We start from the raw sequence: 7915 nt of genomic DNA on the forward strand, positions 1-7915 counted from the left end.
TAGTTAGTATCCAAGGATCATTTCCTCATAGCTCAAAACTGGTTCATAACACTGAGCAAGAAGTCAAATAAAAGTGCCAGGAGGCCTGTGTGGATGAACAATGAGTTCCTGGTAAAACTCAAAAGAGAAAAAAGAAGTATAGAAAAAGTGGAAGCAAGGAAAGATAGCCTGGGAGGAATAACTAGACACTGCCCAAGCATACAGAAGAAAGCATGGCTAGGAAAGCCAAAGCCTACACGCAGATGAAACTGGTGGCCAATATCAAGGGTAATGGGAAGCGCTTCTGTAAAAGTATGAATGTCAAAGGAAAGACTGGGAAATATAAGGATCCACTGCTGAATGGAGTTGGGGCTTTCTCACAAAACATGGAAAAGGCTGACGTACTGAGTGCTCTCTTTGCCTCAGTCTTTACTAGCAAGACTGCCTTCAGCTATCCCAGGTCCCAGAGACCTGGAGAAAGGGTGGAGCAAGGAAGATGTATCCTTGGTGGATGAGTATCAGGTCAGGGAGTACTTCTTCAAAAATGACAAGCCTAAGTGCATTGGGACTGATGGATTGCACCCACGAGTGCTGAGAGAACTGGCTAATGTTGTTGCAAGACCACTCTCAATAATCTCTGATTAATCATGGTGACTGGGAGACATGCCTGAAGAACAGCAGAAAACAAATGTCATTCTGATCTTCAGGTAAGGCAAGAAGAAGGACCCAGGGAACTGCAGACCAGTCAGCCTCATGTTGACTCCTAGAAAGGTGATGAAGCAGGTCATCCTGGAAACCATTTCTGGGCACATTAAGGACAAAAAATCATGAAGAGGCATCAGCATGGCTTCATCAAGAGGATGTCATGCTTAACCAATTTAATAAACTTTTGTATTGAAAAGACTGTCCTGGTAGATGAGTTGAGAGCAGTGGATGTTGTCTACCTAAACTTCAATAAGATCATTGACATTGTCTCCCACAAGATACTTATAGATGAAGCTGTTGACATATGGGCTGGATGAGGTGGGCTGAACATTGGCTGAATGGCCAGGCCTAGAGCATGGTGATCAGTGGTGCAAAGTCTAATTGGAGGCCAGGAACAAGTAGTGTAGTCCAGGAGCCAACACTGAGTCTGATCCCAGTTAACATCTTCTTTAATGATCTGGATGTTGGTTCAAAGTGTACCCTTGGCAAGTTTGTTAATGACAAAACTGTTAGGAGTGATTGATAACCTAGACAGTAGTGCTGCCATCCAGAGGAACCTCAGTGGGCTGGAGAGATGGGTTGAAGAAATGGGCTAACAGGAATCTCATGAAGTTCAATAAGAAGAAGTGTAAAGGTCTGCATCTGGGGAGGAATAACCCCATGCACTGTACAGTACAGGCTGGGGGCTGCCAGCTTTGCAGAAACTGCCCTGGAGGTACTGGTAGGCACCAAGTTGGACATAAGTCAGCAGTATTTCCTTGCCATAAGGAGATAAGGGCTAATGATATCCTGGGCTGCATTAAAAGAAGTGTTGCCAGCAGGTCAGGGGAGGTCATCTTTCCCGTGGCCTTGGTTCTGGTAAGGTCACAGCTGGAGTACTGTATCGGGACTTTCCATGACAAGAGAGATATGGACACACTGGAACTATGATGAGCTACTAAAGTGAATAAAGTTAATCCCTTCTGTGAGGAAAGGCTGAGACATTTGTGGCTGCTCAGCCTGAGGTAAAGAAAGCTGAGTGGTATCTTATTAATATGTATGAATACATGAAGGGAGGGTGCAAAGAAGATGAAATTAGACTGTTCTCAGTGGTGCCCAGTGAAAAGACAACAGGTAGCAGGCACAAACTGAAACACAGGAGGGCCCCTCTGAACATGAGGAATTCCTTTTTTTTCTAAGGGCTAGTGATCACTGGCACAGGATGCCTAGGGAGATGGTAGAAATGTTTGGCTGTGTTAAAATCCAATCTGAAATGTGAGGAACACTGACAGGCTTAAGTCATTAAGTGAAGCAATTTTAAATATAAAAGACTAAGTGAGAGAGAGAACAATTTCAGAAGAAATGTCTGAAGGCACTGATAAGATATCCAAGTCAGAGTTTGACAGTAATTTCTTTTCATGGTGGTGTCAGCATAATTAGTTCTTCATATTGCTTTCTGCCTCCTCAGGTTGCTGGTGTGGGTTGAGCTTTTTGCAGGTTATTTTTAATTCAGAATAGATCCTCAGTCTGTTTGACCGTATCTGCTATCACAAAGGGGCTTAGGAAAGCATTACCTCTGAAAAGAAACTCATTATCCCTGAAATAAATGTTTACCAAATTACAATCTCCCGCATTAAGCAACCAGCTTGTGAAGGAGTTGTAGGTTATCTAGTTAGATCTGGCTCCCGACATTATGTAGTATATTTAAAATCTATGCAGCAGATATGCATGGAAAGTGCCGCTGCGAACTGTCAGAATGGCGATTATAACTGGCACCTCTGTAATATAGGAATAGGAATGAACTCTGGAAAACAAAATGTCAGCAACAGCTGTGGTACTTAAGGATTGCATTTTCCATGCAGTCTTCTGGGAATTGTTCTTTGTCTGTCCATTTCTTAATTTTGAGGGTTTTCGTATCTGACTGATCCTTTTACTTCCTTTCCTCAAAAGCTCACTATAAACACTTTATGGCCTATTTAAAGCTCATAGACATAAAAATATGAGAAAACCTAAGGCAGTCTAACCACTGGCTGAGCAATAATAATTCTGAATAGAATTTGGTGATTGTTCCTATACTTGTTTCAAAGACAGATAAAAATTTCTGGAGAAGTTTTCCATGAAAATTTCAAATTTAATCAAAACTAAATTTGTAGATTATATGTGGTGAAAACTGGTGAATATTCTAGTGTTCTCAACATTTTTGTTTGATAAAATCAAGGCTTTAATTTTTACTACAGCATCAAAGATGCACTGATTGGAAGGAAACACTGATATATATGCACTTTCAAATGATGGTTCAATGTGTTACTATATCCAAAGTCCAAGGGTTACTTTCTTAAGATCTTCCAGTTTTATTGCATTTTCCTGGTGTTTTATTTTCTAAATCTCTACAGAGCAATATGAGGTACTTGCAGGACATAGGATGTGACTGGAGGGGGAAGCCTGAGGCTACAAGAGAGTGAAAAGTCCAAAAAGGTTACAAAACAGAGGTGTTTCTCTTGGTGTTTCTCTTGCTGTTTATGAACAAAATGCATGATCCCTCTATTGTTTGGAAAGCATGACTGTACACTTCAGTATTTTGGAAAGGATTTAATTTATATTGGACATTACATGGGTCTGAGGCTTCAAAGTCTCAAATTGTTTTGTAGGCAGATGTTATTTTAGGTGACTGTAAGTGTTAGAGAAATAATTGCTGCAGGACACATGAGAAAGGAGTTTTGGAGAGTATCAGAAATTTACATCTTTACTCAGGTCTACCTTTTAATTTCAAAATGTATTGCAGCTTCTAGAAACTGTATTTGAAAGCATTTCCTTTTTCAGTCTCTTTGGATATAATTTCCTCAGGCAAATGGGGAAAATGCTTCACTCTTTATTCTGATAAAAGAGAAGAGACATTTCCTGGAATGTTGGAAGGCTGTTGAACCTATGACCTACTGCTCTTGTCAATGTTGCAATACACAAACAGAGATGTTCTTCCAAAGTCAAAGAGTTCTCAGTCCATACTGGAATACCACAAAAGTTTTTTTAATTTAAAAGATGTGCTGGAATTTAGGTGTGTATTATGCACTTTCCTCCTTGTAATTTCTCTGGCTAAGTGGTTAAACTAATGTTTAGAAATGGATTCTCTTTCTAGCTGTCCAGCTTCATGTCTCACGTAAGTCTTTCTGACTATAAGCACAACTTTTATTTTTTCAATGTACTAACAGTGGTAAATTTTATGGAAATCAAATCAAACAAAAATGGTTTTTCATTAAGCAACAGCTTAATGAAAGCTAGAGGAGCTAGTATATTCTGAAGGTATACTGGTTATTTCAGTCAAGTTTAGCCCTTATCAAACACCTTTATCAGCTATTTTTCTTCCTTCTTTTACCTTTCTGGCATAACATTGTTTATTATATAGCTTTAAAATACAGCTGAATTTATGATAAAAGAATGTAGCAACATCATCTATATTTCAAAACCAAAACTCGAGATAAAACTATTTGTTAAACATCTCCCTGAGTAAATGTTTTGTCTTCATTCTGACCAAAAGGAGCATCCTGGAAGCCTATGTCTAGATGCAGCAAGAACTGTGGCTAAATGCCATCTGTTCTAGGCATAGCAGAATCATAGACTCATTTTGTTGGAAAACACCCTTGAGATAATTAAGACCAACCATTCCTGCCCACTATTAAACCATATCCCTGCACGCCTCATCTACCTATCTTTTAATACCTCCGAGAATAGTGACTAAACCACTTCCCTGGGCAGACTGTTCCAGTGCCCGGTAACCCTTTTGATGAAGAAAATTTTCCTGATGTCTAATCTAAGCCTCCCCTGGTGCAACTTGAGGCCATTTCCCCTCATCCTATCACTAATTACTTGGGAAAAGAGACCAACACCCATCTCTCTACAATCTCCTTTCAGGAACTTGTATACAGTAATAAGTTCTCTCCTCAACCTCCTGCAGCGATAATTCCCTGCTTCTCTGACAATGTCGTCACCTCCCAGGGCATCATTGCGCAGCTCATCGGCAAAAGACTCCTCGCTGTGAAAGGTGCAGCACTGCTCCTCCTGTGAGGACTGATCCTCCCTGGATCAGTCACAGGTGCAACAAGCATCCAGGGGACCTCCAGCAGTATATGCAGGCTGCGTTCATACTGCTCTGCCCAGAAGACCACATCAGACTGGCTGTAAGACTGGAAAGTACCGTGGCGGTAGTGTCCACCAATGGCAGACAAGATAACAAAGACAGCATTGTCCTAGAGGCGGATTTCTCTTCCATTGACAGTAGTACCTGTGCCACGGGATTTGTGCTGGTGCTGTGGAGTGACACCTTGATTCACCTGGACAGGGATGGAGGGCTCAGCAGCTCAAAAGGTAGCAGGGTTCATATATTCAATCCTGTGTCTGCGCAGGCAATGTGGTCTGCTCCACAGAGTTTACATAAGGCTTGTGGGGTGTCATAGTGTAACAATTACTACCCAGGGAGCCTCTTCCTCATGTAGGTCAGTTACTGTAAGAGCTATATCCACTCCAACCAGTCCTCAGTCAGTCAGTGGAATGCCATGCAAGATGTCCAGTCCCAATGCCCAAACCACTTGTCCTCTTCACACAAGTCCCAAATGAGTGGGAACACATGGAACAGCTAATTAAGACCAAGTTATTGGAGATCATGATGCAGAAAGATTTGAAGAATGTCACATCAGAAGAGATACACACTGAGCTGGAGGTGCAGATGCTGTGCAAACTGCAGGAATTCAAGGAGCTGATTTACACTGAAATGATAGTGATCAATGGGCAGATAGACAGCTCAACACATATATTAGATCATGCATTTTTGGGCTTGGAATAGAACGCCTCCAGTCTGGAAGACCTGCAGAACAGAGGGCTGTGGTGTATTTTGAATGTGGCTTGAGAAACAGATAACTTCTTCCTTGGGTTTTTCAAATACCAGAATATTTAAGTGTATGACGAAGAAGCGACAGATCTTCTGGCTTATTGGAATGATACCTACAACTTCATCTCTAAGGTGAAGAAAAATGGTTCTAAGTGCCTGATGCACTGCATGATTCGAGTGAGCTGCTTGGCATCTGCAGTGATTACCTATGCCATGAAGAAGTATGACTGGAACCTGGACAGGGCTTATGACTACATAACGTAGCCACATCATCACCAAGCCCAACCCCGGATTTATCTGGCAGCTGGAGGAATACCAAGGGATCCTGCTGGCCAGAAAACAGTAGCACAATAAACTGTGGCACTCACAGTCAGACAGAGATCTCTCAGACCATCAAGGGCCCATCTGCAAGTCTGGGCTGGCGCTGAACAAAAAGCAGATTACACGTCAGCTGACCAGATCTCACAGACCAAGGTCAATGACAACCAGCAGTCAATGTCTTCCATCTACTCACCTGAGCTGGACAGGGAGCAGCAGCACCCCAAGGATTCAAACATGATCAAGGAAGTACATGTGAAGGAGAGAAGGATCCACCCAGAATTTACATGTTGGGACTTCCATGCTGAGCAGATGGAGGACAAGCTGAACCTTAATGATATCAATGGATGAATGGTGGGATGTTGTGTAGTAGCTTAAACTCTACATTCAGCATAAAAATTTTTAAGTTAGCATTTTCTGGTGGTCTATATAAAAACACATGCCTCCAAACTAGTATAAGATTTGCTTTTTGAGGTTTTAGATAGACTCAGCTGCTACTTCTTCTTTATGTCAATTCAAGATACGTATTAGCCTACTGTCTTTCAATAATCTTTATATTATGAAGTTGTACAGTCTGGGCATCAGGAAGGAAATCTATCCAAAATTGCTGTGGTCCCATCTTTATAGGAAAAAGATTTCCAGTTTAATTTTAAAACAGGCTGTACTTGTATGCACAAAGTACGGCAACTATACCTGTTGGTAGTTAGTTCCAGTTTCTTAGTGCAGTTCTTCTGTTCTTCATTATGTGAATAGGACATTTACTACTGTATCCATGCCACACACACAGATGCACAATGAGGAGAGTGCATCTGTGCACAGTGAACACAGGACTGTTTCCAGCTCAGCTGTATGCAGCCTGCTCCAGGTTTGTAGGAGACACGGGGGAGTGCAGAGTCTGACTGTAAGGGCAAGTAGTAAGAGAAATGCTGTGCATGCATCACTTCTGTGGTGACAAGAAAATTGGCTGCTCTCCTGTCTTCAGCCTGACAGAGGAGCACTGAGGAAACAACAGCTGAGTGCAGGCGAAACTTGCTTTTTGATTGGGTCCCGAGATTCCTAAATATGACATATATAGGCAGTGCAATTGGCATGGACAAAGAAGAGAGGCTCAAGGAGCTGGAGCTGAAAACTGATGCCGAGTATTGAAGCCAGGTAGCAGGCTCTGGCCCCCTTTCCTCAATCCCACTCTCTGTCTTGCTCTGTCTCCTCCTTGCTGTAGAAGGCTGGCTACCTGTCCATAATCACCTGCCCATATCCACAAAGTAGAGCTTCAGCCCACCCAGTAATCCTAAAATCTTTTGTTTTATCCTGCTTGCTGAGTCTCTGCAATGGGCACTAGTGGTAGTGCAGGCTGGGGGGAGTAGGTTGCTGGCACTTCAGTTCTTCGGCATTTCATGTCTTTTCTTTGCCTGGCTAGAGAAAAAAAAAGTCTGGCATGGAGTTGTTGAAAGTTCCTTGTGCAGCACACATGCTAGGTCTATTACCATCTGCTTTATACTTAGGGTTGGTATTAGGACCTAGAGATATACAAATTTGTATTGTATATTAATTCCTTAATTCACAGCCTTGTGAGACATGCTTTGATCAAACTATTAGGAATCATGTTTAATAAGTACACTGTACATCACAGAAGCCTTCCTGTCCAGTATTACTGCAGCTGAAGACTACTGTAATATCTAGCAATTTAATTTAAAGCCTTGTCAGACACTAGATGCAGAAAGACTTATCAGAAGGAAAGCTATCTGGCATTGGGGCGATTACTCTGATTCTATATGCCTCAGAAATCAATGGCTCTTTTCCAATGGAGAAGGGTTCCAAAGATCTCTACTTTGACTTCTGAAGTTATAGTAGAAATTTTCAGGAAATTACATACAGTCATATATATTAATTTATTCTGCTTTAACAAGCCTTAGCTAGACACTTCTCTGCATTTTAATCCCTGTCCAGATTAGTTTAGTTAAATAAAATAGCATTAATTTTATGTCTGCATATATTTTTTTATTCAAGCTTTTGTGGTGGAACCGTTGAAGGAAGAAGGCTGCAGCAGTGAGTACA

General features: G+C 41.6%; 1 pseudogene; it reads left to right on the forward strand.

Moving 5' to 3' along the window:
* Window positions 1–212: 212 nt before the first annotated feature.
* LOC138733688 (protein phosphatase Slingshot homolog 2 pseudogene) lies at window positions 213–6340 on the forward strand (annotated as a pseudogene).
* The last annotated feature ends 1575 nt before the right edge of the window (window positions 6341–7915 follow it).

Source organism: Phaenicophaeus curvirostris, chromosome Z, assembly GCF_032191515.1.
Source record: "Phaenicophaeus curvirostris isolate KB17595 chromosome Z, BPBGC_Pcur_1.0, whole genome shotgun sequence".
Lineage (NCBI taxonomy): Eukaryota > Metazoa > Chordata > Aves > Cuculiformes > Cuculidae > Phaenicophaeus > Phaenicophaeus curvirostris.